Here is a 14,436-nt window from a genome sequence, read left to right as displayed (position 1 = left end):
TGCGAAAGTTTAAATTTTGATTTCAAAAGATGTATTTTCAAAAACGTTTTCGTTATAATACCTTTACTTTATATATTATTTTAAAGAGCGTTTTTTCGTTCTATTTAAATTTGTTTAAATTGCAATTGTTTAAAAACAATTACGTCTTTTCGGAACGTTGAATACAAGATGGAACCGTTTGCTCCAGAAACCATTAATGAACGCACAGCACAATGGTGATTTAAGAAATTTCGTGGTGGCGAAAATGTTGAGCTTAGTGATCGGCCGACGGATGTCGACAATGATCAATTAAGAGCCTTAGTTAAAGTCAATCCACTTACAACTGTTCGAGAACTTGCTTTTGAATAAGACGTAAAATATACGACGATTTCCAACCAGAGAGATTGGAACGACAAACAACTTGATAAATGGATGCCTCATGAATTGAACGACAACCAAAAGAAACGCCGTTATGAAGTGTCATCGTCCGTTCTTTTACGCAACAAGAACGACCTTTTCTCGACCGGATTGTTACTTGCAATGAAAAGTAGGTTCTTTACGACAACTGGCGACGCTCAGCTCAGTGGTTAGACGCCTACTAAGCTCCACGACACTTCCCGAATCCAGAGTTGCACCAAAAGAAGGTCATGCTGAATGTTTGGTGGTCTGCAACCGGTCTCATACATTGCAGTTTTTGGAATGCAGGCGAAAACATTACGGCAAAGAAATACTATCAACAAATAGATGAAATGCATCAGAAATTTTGATAACAACACTCAACATTAGTCAACAGAAAAAGGCCCAATTTTCCTTCACAACAATGTCCGACCACATGTTGCTAAACCGACCTTGCAGAAGTTGAAGGAATTGAGTTACTAAACTCTGTCTCATCCGCCATACTCTTCAGACCTCTCATCTACCGACTACAACTTTTTCAAGCATCTCGACAACTTTCTGCGTGAGAAATGCTTCAAAGACCTAAGCGATACAAAAAAAAAACGCCTTCAGCTACTTTATCACCACCAGAACGCAAGATTTTTACGTTACTGGTATAAATACATTTGTTTTGCGTTGGTCAAAGTGTGTTTAATCCGATGGTACTTATTTCGATCAATAAAGTTTTCTTTTTATTTCAGTCGAGATATGTTCATCTAAAGTTAAGGGTTAAAAATAGCAAGAACTTTATCATAAATCTGATAGATTATGGTTGATAAGCAACATTATTTTACACTTTAATTGTTATCTATTGAAGTAAATTGGTTTTGCGGACATATTTGGAAACAACGGCACATCTGTCTTATTTTTCCCCTAAGTGGTTATTTTTTTTTATAAAGAAAAGTCCGATAAATAAACAGGAAATTTAGACGAGAAAAGAATGTATACATTGAGCTTAACATCGCCTCTGTTTAGTCTTGAGATGCAATAGATATCCCCTGTGAGGTTAGCTACACATGTAACTGTGAGGCAAGGGGCGCACAATCATTAACCACATCTCTCCTGAATGAGCACTGCTTGATTCCAGTAGCATGGGGAAGTCCAGAACGACTAGAAACAAGGCCGAGATAAGCGAAGAGCACATACAGTACATGGTATTTCAAAATGGTCTCCCATTTTAGTAATTATAACTTTATAAATTTAGTTTAACTTCGTTGATCTAACGGGAACCAGTGTGCCAGACGTGATTATACCGTATTAAGCTGAACATTTTCGTAATATATCTTACTATTCCTCGAATTGTTAATCATGCTATAGGTTAAGGCGTTGACAGTTTAATGATAACAATACAACAGTGTCTGTATCCCCAAAGCATTAACGTCTTGCTACTCAATCGATCACTTAAAGAGAATATTGATATCCGAATTGGCATTAATTAACATCGTCAACTAGAGAAGGTGCCAATCAATGAATATTCTTGAAATAATTCATTAAGAAAATAAATGTGTAATTAATAACTAAAACGTGTTGTTGAATTTCACGTGGATGTCTTACGAAGTTTATTTAGTTTAACTCGATTCTAAATATATATAGGCTCACTGTTACTTTGCTTGTAAATAAACAAGCAGATCCAGCACTGTAAAAGCGGTGAGCGAGTGTCTATTTAAATGGGCATTTGTTGAGGTCATTTGCGAGCAGCAATCCCATGGACCGATGGGTAGAACTGCCGACTATCAACACGATGGTTATAGGTTTAATCTTCGGCTAAGGAAAGGTGCTAGTGTAACCGCACTGATGAGTTGTGATACAAAAAGTTGTTATACAAAGAAACAGTTCTGTATGTGGATATATATATATATATATATATATATATATATATGTGTGTGTGTGTGTTAAAAAGAAAAAAAAAATTGAAAAGCTGAACGTTTTCGCACCTTGTTCAACAGAGCTAAAATCGAGAAGAATACCGATTAAAAAATATATATGAGATTGAAATATGGCGGGGACAAGTGGGGGAAAACCAGGGAAAGAATCAGATAGAAACTACATTAAGTCTTAAACGATTTTCTCTTTGTTTGCAAAGAGAATGGTTCAAACACTTGATATAGATAATTTATAAAAAATTCACGTGAAATGGAAAGTGTGACCTGCTCAAAACGGAGAACAAATAGACACTGGAGATTAAAGCACATACACAGTTATTGATTAAGTGCTCACAAATAGTTGAACCATAGGTATGATGCAAAATATCTGATGGTGCATAATTTACATGTTGAATTCTGGATGGCACATGTTTTTCGATACGGGACTCCAAAGTTAGTGATACATTCTACAACTACATTTAAATAAATTAACTATAGCATTATTATGATTGGAGAAGGTGTTCTTTTCGGGTAGAAAACAGCATAGGTCTTGTGGAAAAAACAACACGAAGACTTGATGCAAAATAACACTGTTGAACAGCAAGTGAAATTTGTTTGGCAAATTGTTCACTAATGTTATCTAGCTAAGGTAAACGAACGTTAGCAGGATATCAATTTAAAGTTCGTTGAATGAGGTGCGAAATCGGCCAGTTAGCTTTTCTGTTTTTATTTTTTTTATTCATCATGATTAATAAATTTGGTCTGTACTTTACTATTATTAAATTTATATATATATATATATATATATATATATATATATATATATATATATATATAGAGAGAGAGAGAGAGAGAGAGAGAGAGGGAGAGAGGGAGAGAGAGAGAGACAAATGCGAATAACCTGTGCTCTCTTATCTGTAATATCGTATTTTAAACCAGGTAGCACTTGAGAAATTAAAAGAGTAGAAAAAAGATGTTAAGGAGAAACGTTGAGAGCAAAGAAACCTGCGAAATATAAACATAATTCTCACGTGAAACAAAAATATTTGGAACCAACAAATGGTTGGTTGGTTGGTTGTTTTTGTTTTACGGCATATCAACCCTTTTCGGGTTATTTAATGCTGAATCCAAAGATTTTGAAGAAAAATTTTTAATAGAATATATTTGCTGTTTTCAAATCAGTTTCTATTTAACCCATAGTTGGGACCCTAACAGATTCTACCACTCCAGATCAGAGTGGACCTGGGAGCAATGGTAATTAAAGAGTGGCTCCACACTCACCAAAGCCCGCAAGCTGGGGCCTCACCACTGGATATAGTTTAAGGTCATATCCAGGACCCCAACAAATGATATTCAAAGAAAATCTTATCAGTTATAATTTTAAATCGAAAAAAAAATTAAATACCAATTTGAGAATATACAGAGTGTCCACAAAAAGCTACACTTGTCAATTATAAGAAAGAAGAACAGAAGCAGCAAAGCAGTGATTTCAGAGCATCTAAAGTAAACCTACCAGAGTCACCATGAGTCGTTAAACCACCGATGGGCAGATATTAATCGTAGAGCGGGACTTTCGGTTGCATTTAAATTTAAAACTGTGCGGGCGAACTGTGTCCAGGCAAGCAGGAAGAACACAATGGAAATCCCAGGCGATCAAAAGAACAATGGGAAATCCCAGGAAAGGTGACCTAGGCTGAATCCAGACATGCAGGAAAAGAACAATGGGTTAATCTCAGGAAAGGTTACCTAAGCTATATCCAGGCAAACAAAAATAAACAATGGAAATTCCTGGATTTGGAGCGACCTGTATCTATGACGTCAATCGGCCATGGGTCAGACCAAAGACCAGCAAAAGTGCAATAAACAAGCTGGCGAGAAAATAGGTTAACAGGTCGAAGTTATACCAATAAAAAGAGGAGAGCGAAACAAAGCAAAGTTCAGACGGACAGAAGCGCGACACAGATTGACACAGTTTGCGATCCACACTCTGCCACTAACCCCACCGCCGTCATTTTGTTGAAGTGTATATAGTAAAATAAATAAAGTCTGTATTATAAACAAAGTATCTCGTATTCATTCATAAATGAAATAACTGTCCATTTTATATAAATAGATAATCACCAGCCAGACATATATATAACAAAACTCGTCAGTTTCTTTTGGGACACCCTGTATTTTCGTAATTTCGTAGTAGATTTATAAACACCATTCATCATTTGTTTGGATGAAATGACAGATTTTTTTAAAGAAAATGTTACTCTTCCGCTAGGGAAGTCCGTTTACCGGCAAATATGTTGGCACCAATTAAACAGCTTAAAATTTTGAAAAATCATAATCCAAAATATTTCGCCGTTAACATCCGTCACTCTCTGATCATCTCTGCCTCTGTGTGCGGCAAGCAGAGATGTGCTAGTTACGGAACCTTAAACTGACAACGTTGTTTTTACGACTATCTAACTTTGCTGTTCTTGTCGTTGGGAATAAAACATGCAATCTTGCAGGCCAAACGATCTTGATGAACGATCTTTGTGAACCGATGTCTAACTAGAAGAAGAAGACGAAGAAGATGATGATGATCATCATCATCCATATGATTCCTGCCTTTTCACAGACAATACCTAGATTTCCTGCAATGTTTAACGTTCTATTTCAAAATCACAGGCATCCATCACGGAGAATTGTTATTGTTCTCAAACCGATAACTTCTGACATCTTTATTGGTACTAGGTTGGGAAATACAACTGTCTTTTTATTTAAGGATGCATATTTTGGAAGTTACATTCTTCAGCCCGCGAATAAACCATTCCTAGATCAACCGATGAAGGTACAATACTTGCATAAAACATCCGTTCCAGAATTCTTAAAAAGAAACAGATAAACAACTAAAAAACGGAAACGTGCACGGATTGTGATCAAAAATGATTTCAGTTATTCGTTATAAAATTTCAGCTTTTATAGCTTTATCTTTTTTTAGCGAAGTTTATGGCAACACACATGAGAACAACGTATGCAATCATACAAAAATAACGTTTTCTTTATATTTTTTTTACTCATTCTCAAATTGTAAAGACGTTACGGCAAAAAAATAAAAATAGATCAAATCAATTAATAATGTTTAAATATGACTTACAATTTTGTACAAGTAGAATATCGACATTCCTTATTGAACATTCTGTTTGATAGCTAACCTTATTTGAGGGGAGCAAAAGGCGGGATGGGCGCTCTCTTCGATTGAAAATACCGTTCTGTAATGTAACTCTGCAATTGTTTTTAATATATTGCTCCGTTAGCATGCTTAAAAATATAAACTATTTAACGTTTACAATTTTAATTTTAGTCTTAACCTTGCAGTTATCAAAACAATCGCAGTTACATTTTAAACGCAACGTCTACCCACACCTTCATATCTACATCTCGTCATCATCGATGTAGTAATTCATATTCGCTATTCTGTTTTTATCGATTATACCAGGGTAATCTCGTTACATTTGAAAACGACAAAAAAAAAAAAAAAAAGAAAAAAAAGGGGATTAAGTTGAAGATTTTTTGAGATGATGATTGATAATTTTAATTATTCGTACTACTATTCCAATCTTGAATGTTATTTTCACAGCGTTTTGGTGGTTATTACTTTTGCTATTCAGGTAGATTTTTCGAACTAGAAAATCTATACAAAGTTTCTACCTGAACACTTTATCTATTCTGTTTTTTTTTCCTTGGGAGTCGCCACTTATTAAGGCCCAATGTCCACTCGAGGAAGGTATGTAAGGTGGTGATGTAGTAATCACTTATGGTGTAAATTTGGTAGAATTTGATTATTTATGAGGACGTCTTAACAGGAACTTGTTTACACTAGATTTGAAGATTACCATGTTATATTCAACCGGAAAGCATGCCAGCGGAACAGTGTTCCAAAGGCGGGCAGTTCCGAGAAAGAAACTTTGTTCATGGAATTTTCGTTTACATTTAGGCACGGATAGAGAGTGGGGAAAATCATATATCGTGGTTGTAGTAAGTCCAGTGTTTTTTTTTTTGTTAAAGTTTGGCAAAAGGGGACCATAGATTGGGGTTCAGTCGAGAACTTGCCATGAAAATAGCGATATAGCAGAGACAGGCTGGCGACGTCTCTTCTGTACGAAAGAGGTTGCAAGGAAGAGAAAAGGACATCACCTGCTAGGTTTCGAAGCCGGTTCGCAATAAGCAGGTAAAAGTGTTCAAAAAGTAATCTTTATTTCATTTTTAATTAGTACCACTTAGGGTGAGAATTGAATCTCCAGTCACAGAACTGATAGTACTTAACGCCTTTATCTGTTATGTGACTTGCCCATGAAGCAGAAACATTGTTAGAATAATATTCAATATGAGATGTGTAATCCAAATAAACAAAAATCATACAAAATAAATGAAGGCATCATTCGTCCTTGCATGGGTTTCTATGGTCACACCAACCACACCACAATCCCCCCACCCCTTCGTGTGAAAATGAATTTCTTATTAGTCTCGCATTGTCTGTTAAACTCCACCCGCCGTTGGATCACCACGCTGTTACATCTCTGTGTCTGTTTTATAAGTAATTTCCACAGAATGTGATCCGATGTGCATGTACCATGTAAGCAAAAGTACCCCAACTCACCCGACTATCTGTTAAATCCCACCTCTGCAATGTAGAAATACTTAGATGATGGATCGCTTTCCTTTGAAATTTTCTTCCTGCTTGCCGCTCCCACAAACATGTAGGGATATAAATGTAATGTGAACAAACTGCTTATCTCCCCGCACAGATTGCCTTCTGTACACCTGACTTCTAGCACATTAGCTCTTCAAGCTTTAGTGGCAATGTTCTTTGCTTGTGGTGAATACAAATAAAAAAAAAGAAGTCTTTAAAATCTCATTTTATTCTTTAGTAATAGTTAGTTATATATTGTTATTATTATATGTATTTTTATCATATATTCAATGTAAATAACTAGCAATTGAAATAGTTTTTATAACTTGATAATTAACCCTTTTTATCAATTTTCCTTCACTTTATTTGCTTCACGACTTGACCCAGGCAGCAAATTAGATCAAAGGGCCAAATAGCGTTCCTTGTACATTCTAGCTGCTGGCAGTAGAAGTAACACAGTAATTATGTAACATAGCGCGGACGACCAAGCCGTGAGTGAAATGACGTCACGGCAAGGAAAAAGAAGACTATAAAAAGGAAGTACGTTCGAGAAGACGATCACCTTAGAGGCTTTTGACGTTCTAGAGCACGCTCGAGATGATGATCACGTGAGGGACGCCACAACGGTAACGAAAAGAAATGCATGCGTACAACAACAACAACAACAACAACAACAACAACAACAACAACAACAACAACAACAACAACAACAACAACAACAACAACAACAACAACAACAACAACAACAACAACAACAACAACAACAACAACAACAACAACAACAACAACAACAACAACAACAACAACAACAACAACAACAACAACAACAACAACAACAACAACAACAACAACAACAACAACAACAACAACAACAACAACAACAACAACAACAACAACAACGACGACGACGACGACGACGACGACGACGACGACGACGACGACGACGACGACGACGACGACGACGACGACAGCGGGTTGAAGTTCTTTTCTATTCTTTTATCTGCTTTGCGACTGAGGCTACAACGTATTGGTTCTGGACAACTTTACAGTTATAACTCTTCCCTCTTTTTGAATCTGTCCATTTCCTTCTTGTGTCTACCCTCTTATTGGAATGTTTTCTTTTGTCTCATTTTTTTTAATGTTATCTACTTATTCCTTTCTAGTTTTCACTGTGATTATTGAATGCCATCGATAATATCAGTATGAAGCGTTAAAGCTTTTCTTCTTGCACGACTATCAGGTAGTTACACTACCTTGAATGTTTAAATAATTTAATGAGCGTCATATAAAAGGGTAAAATATAAATTCATTCTGACAGTGAATCGACCTGCTCGAATATTCATTCTGTTTGGCGGATTACTACACAAACTGCCGTTAGAACACACCGACATTTCTTCTCTTTGGCTCTATCATACTAAAGTGATATCCGCACTCAATTTTTGATTGCTTGTAACTGTTATATACTATTATCTACGCTATCTGCCATCAGAGCACAGAACATACTTTCGTTACGCACAGATGCACGTCTTTTCAAATGGTCACTCAGTTAGCACTGAACAACACTCAATTAAAGTTAGCTCAACAACACTCAATGGTAAGGTTGGAAATAGTTAAACCAGGGAATATATTTTAAAGTGCTCAATCCCAGAATATATTTGAAACTGTTGAATCAAGGAACATACTAAAGCGGATCAACCAAGAATGTATTTGAAACTTCTCAATACAAAGAATATCTTTAAAGTTACTTAACCCAGCGACATTTTGAAGTGGCTACAAATAAGCAGATCATTAAACTGCCCAAGTCAAGAATATTTGTGACACTACTTAATCTAGTAATATGTTAAAAGGAATTATCTAAGAATATTTTTGAAACTACTTAATCTAGTAACATATTAAAGCGGCTAAACCTAGAAGTATCTGCTCGATCACAATATTTATGCAGCTTTTAAATCACAGAACACATCGAAGCAGATAAACCTAGGAATATCTTTGCAACTACTAAATGCAGGAATAACTTTGATGTACCGGAATCTAGAAATTTAATCATTATAATGAGAATAAAAGAAATACTCGGAAATGGCTATCGTATAAGTCTTGTTCGCTATATTTTTTTTATTAAATTAATATGAAAATTATCAAGTTAAAATCATGCTTTTCTCTTAAATTATTTATAGAGAGAAAGAGAAGAGACAGAGAGAATCATATATATATATATATGTGTGTGTGTGTGTGTGTGTGTGTGTACGTGGGCACGCGCGTGTATATCAATGCTTATTAGTACGCTTGCCTGTTTCTCAGAGTGCGGTTAATGTGGTTTCATTTTTTCTGCGTATTCTACCATCTCTGCATGCAAAGCAGAAAATAAACGAAACATGTTTTATTTTTATCGCAGAAGAAAAATTATTTTCATCGCTATTCCTTTTCCAGCTGTGTGTATTTTCTGAGTATTTTTTACTTGAAATATGATTTATTATCTATTTCAATATTCTCCATTTTCGTAATTATATTTATTGTACTGTTTACCCTTTTCCCGCTCTTACTTTACACACACACACACACACACACACACACACACACACACACACACACACACACACACACACACACACACACACACACACACATATATTTTCCCTATATGAACTTTATTAAAAAAGGATTGCGACCAAGGTCTGGCCATTACACGTATCGTTTCTGTCGGACATGTATTGTTTTTTTGTTTTTTTTACTTATGTTAATTTACTTGTGCCCCCACGACGTAGACACCCTCGACAAACCCGACAGGCAGCTAAATCCCACCCCCACACAATAGTCATCCCTAGATGTAAAAGATCTTTCTACTCCAGTAGTTTCTTCCCCAGAACCGCTAAACTCTGGAATTCCATTCCAGATCCCTGCTTCCCTAACTGTATTGACGTGCAGAAGTTCAAGTGTAATGTGAACCGACATCTTGCTGCCCAAATCCCAACATAGTGCCCCAGTAGTTGCTGCCCCTGATAGTAGCCCCCTACACCAAAGTGGCAATGTGCCTTGTTTGGGGTGAAAATGTAAAAAAAAAGACCCTAAGACACACAACACGACACAATCGCCATATATGAGAAACACAGTTAACTATTTATTCTACAAAATGTATACAATATATACACAAAGACAATTTACAAGTGATAACCTTCAAAATTAAACTAACTAACCTAACTAATGAAAGGCAACTGAAATAAGGTTGATTCATTATTCATCATTGCTAATCCTTAGTTTCATTTAATATGAATAGCGGATAAACCTTATTTCAGGGGCCTGATGAAGAGCATTTGTTTTTTTAATAAACCAATTGTTCCGAAACATTAGCTTTTTTTTTTCTTTTTTTTTGCTCAACAACATCTCCAAACACCCGGGCAACGCCGGGCTGAAATCTAAGTCTCTCTCTGTCTGTCTGTCTGTCTGTCTGTCTGTCTGTCTCTCTCTCTCTCTCTCTCTCTCTAAAGCATAGACTAAATAGATGAGCAGAGTTTTGTAAATGAAAAAGTGAGGAAAACGAAATTTTATCACAAAAGATTTCATGGAAATATAAAAGTTATTTTTAGTCATTTATGCAACGCGTGTTTAGTAAAGGAAGTTGAGTTCGTCACAATGCTTAGAAATGTGTAGGTTAATATGTTCATACTATAATTTTGCGTGTGTAAGTAATTTATGTTTTTGAGAATTTGGCAACCTAGCATTGTTTATGTGTGCGCGTTGGTTTACTTTGATTTTGTTAATGCGTGTACAGATGTGCACTAGTTGATAAAAGCTGGTACATGAATCAATGAATCCTTTTCTGTTACGATTCCCCCCATGGCGAAATGGGATTCAGCAATGTTCTTTGATTCTTTCGTTGACAGCCGGCCAGTGAAGCCGGTCTCTAGCTTTTATTTTATAGGAGTTTTTAACTTCGCATCGGATTACTATATTGACATAGAGTCGTTACTGTTTGGGGGTTTGAAACAGTTTTCATTGATCGAAAATATATTGAGTGAACACGATCATGTGAACACCTACTAGCTTTGGGATGTGACGAAGAGAGCGTATCGAAACGAACCAGGGAAAGAAAGAGGGTAACTAATTGAGTCATTTTCTTTTTAGCGTTCATAGTATTTTGCGCTAGTATTTTTTAAATTTCTGTCTCGTTTTATCATTATTCCACACTCTGTCTCATATTTCTCACTCTCTCCTGTGACTAGCACAGGACTAGAACTGTGACTAGCATAGGACTAGACTGTGACTAGCACAGGACTAGGACTGTGATTAGCACAGGACTAGGACTGTGACTAGCACAGGACTAGGACTGTGACTAGCATAGGACCCCGCCGTTATCCGAATATGGGAGTTGTTCTCGTATATTAGAAAGTGAAAGAAAAATATGCAGTATTTTTTTAGTGACGAATCACGACTTATCAAGGCCAAAAGTCACTGTAGGATAAGAGTTAATAAGACGAAATCATTGTTAGTTGACTGATGAAGGAAACCACGAGAAGATTGAAAACGATTAATGAAATAAGTTAAGTTTAATTACTTATAGTGACGGTTTATGACAAGTACTTGTTAACATTCGATTTGAAAACGACTATGTTATAATACACAGAAAAGCAGACCCGTGGCAATGTGTTTCACAGACGGAAAGCTCTTGCGAAGAATCTCTATTCAAAATTTCACCAGGCGTTCAGCATATGGAAGAAGAAAATGTAGTTTTTTTTCATTGAGGTAGAAAGACAAGTTATCGCTACGAAGGTGCTTTCAAAAGTAAAGTCTTGTACTTTTTAAAACTCAAAACGCTGAAGAGCTACGAAAACAAAAATGGAACCATTAAATGAGAAAGTTAACAAATCGTAAAATAAAAATTATTTAAATAGAAGTTTGGAAACTATGTATTATTTCTTTTTTTTTTTTAATCTTTTGAGATGATGCTTCATCATTGATTTTCTGCGGACTGTTATCCTTATCTTTATAAGTGTTCTCTCACCACGTTTCGGCCAACTCATCCTCTGACCTGCTTGGGTAGAATTGAACCCCTGTCTTCATACAATACTTGGAACCGTAGAGACTCAACGCTTTTATCCATTGCGCCACAACAAACAATAACTATGAAGATGAGGATAAGAGTCCACCAAAATGAATACACAGAGTTTGTCTATATCTTTGAAAATATTATTTTGTAAGGTTAATTTGAAATTTTAGAAAAAAATTTTTTTTTATAAAACATTTAAATATTACTTTTTGTTTATTTGTTTCGTTGTAATGTACCTTTTTCGTGGAAAACTGCTGTTTTCTACACTTTTTCTCTTCATTTTATGGTGGTATTAACCCCAACCGATACATCCTTGTATAGAGAGAAACATATTCGGTGGTATTGACGATTGTTGTTAATCTGAAGTGATGTGCATGTGTGCGTAGTGGTGACAAAATTTAAATAGGAGTAATTTGGTCACATCTTAATCTTATAAAATATTTTATTAAAATCATTTTTTTAATTTGTCTTATGATGTGACCCAGCGATCACCAAACTTTTTTTTACTGCAGGCCGGATAATTGAATGAATGACGAACGCGGGCCGCATAATCATTCTATTCAATACTTTCAATCCAGAACAGAATCTCTGAATGTGGGGGGGGGGGAGGAAAAACTAAGTTTAGCATTCCACGTTAATCATGAGTGGTGCGTCTGCAATGAACAAAAAGCAAAAAAAAAAACAAAACCCAACATGTTTATTTAGTAAAAAGTTATCAAATAAAACGACAACTGCGAAGAGTTACATTAAACATAATGTGCACATATCTGAATCTTAAACAACTAAGCAGCAAAAAAAGTTGGTGAGATTTGTGAATCATTTTTTAGTAGTCGTAATGAAGAGTGAAGAAAATGTAATCTGTAAATGAAAAATACAGTGAATTAGAAACTTTTTTTTTACATAGGCGTCACCACTTATCAAGGCCGATCGGCCACTCAAGGATAAGGGTTAAAGAGTGTAGAGTAGTCAAAATGACAATATAGTAATCAATAGTAATGGAAGTTCGGTAAATTTGTTAACTTAAGTGGAACGGCTCATCAGAAACTTGTTCACGTTGGACTTGAAGACAACCATATTATAGACAGCTGGAAAGCAGGAAAACGGAAGACAATTCCACAGGCGTGCAGTTCTAAGAAAGAAGCTTTGATCATGGAATCTATGTTTAGGCTTAGGCACAGATAAAGAGTGGGGAAAATTATTGATAATGTTTTCAGCTAGTCTAGTGTTTCTTGTGAAAGTTTGGCGAGGGGGGACCATAGATTGAAGCTCAGTCGAACACTTTCCATGAAAATAACGATAAAGCAGAGACAAACTCGCAACATCTCTTCTGTGAGTTAGAGGTTGCAGCGAAGAGAAAAGGACATCCCCCACCAGGCCACGATGTCTATTTTGAACTCTATCAAGGCAGGACAAGTCTTTTCTAGCAGCTCCTGCCCATATGTGGCAACAGTATTCCATCCTTGGACGTATCTGGCTCTTATATAGATAGAGAATTGCATCAGCAGTGAGATTTCTACTGGATCTATAGAAGGATCCGACCATTTTTCCAGCGGCCTTGGCAACAGATTTGATGTACGTATTCCATTTAAGATCAGGAGTAAAGGTCAAGCCAAGAAGCCTGTCAAAACTTGAGGCCTCCCCAAGACGAGAGTCATTCATTTTAATTGATGCCAGATGGGGATCAGAACGTTGATGATGTAAAGATAGAAGCTTGGTTTTAGATGCATTAAAAGTAACCAGCCACTCCTTTCCCCATTGTACAACGTGATCAAGATCAGAGAAGAGAGAATCGGAGAGAACTTGGTCGTTTACTGTCTTAGATGTGCTACCATAGATGGTAGTGTCGTCAGCAAAATGTCTACGAATGATGTAAGGATGTGATTTGGAAGACCATTAATGTAGATCAGGAAAAGAGTTGGGCCCAGGATGGACCCCTGAGGGACTCCAGCATTTATACTGTGAGCTTCTGATTTTTGCCCATCAACTACTACTCTCATGAACCTATCAGAGAGAAATGATTTAATAATTGAGAAGACATTTCCAGCTATACCATAGCTGGAGATCTTGTGAAGTAAACCTTTATGCCATACCCTATCAAAGGCTTTTGATATGTCAAGAGCAACTGCCCTAGAAAGGTTGCCTCTGTCGAGAGATTCGCTAATCATATGAGATATAACTGTAAGTACATCTGCTGTAGATCTAGCAGAACGGAAACCATATTGTGTGTCACTAAGAAGGTTATTTTTGCTGAGATGATTGATGACTTCTCTATTTAACACAGATTCCAGCAACTTACTCATGACGCACAGGAGACTTATTGGCCTGTACTGAGAGGGAGATGAGACATCACCTGAATTCTTAAATACAGGGCATACTGATGAGATTTCCCAGGGTGATGGGAAGCAATTTTCCTTAAGACAACGTTTAAACGGTTTTGTAAGTATGGGTGCTAG

Source organism: Euprymna scolopes, chromosome 19, assembly GCF_053919585.1.
Source record: "Euprymna scolopes isolate OS-2025 chromosome 19, ASM5391958v1, whole genome shotgun sequence".
NCBI classification, from domain to species: Eukaryota; Metazoa; Mollusca; class Cephalopoda; order Sepiida; family Sepiolidae; genus Euprymna; species Euprymna scolopes.
This window is presented reverse-complemented; position numbering follows the sequence as displayed.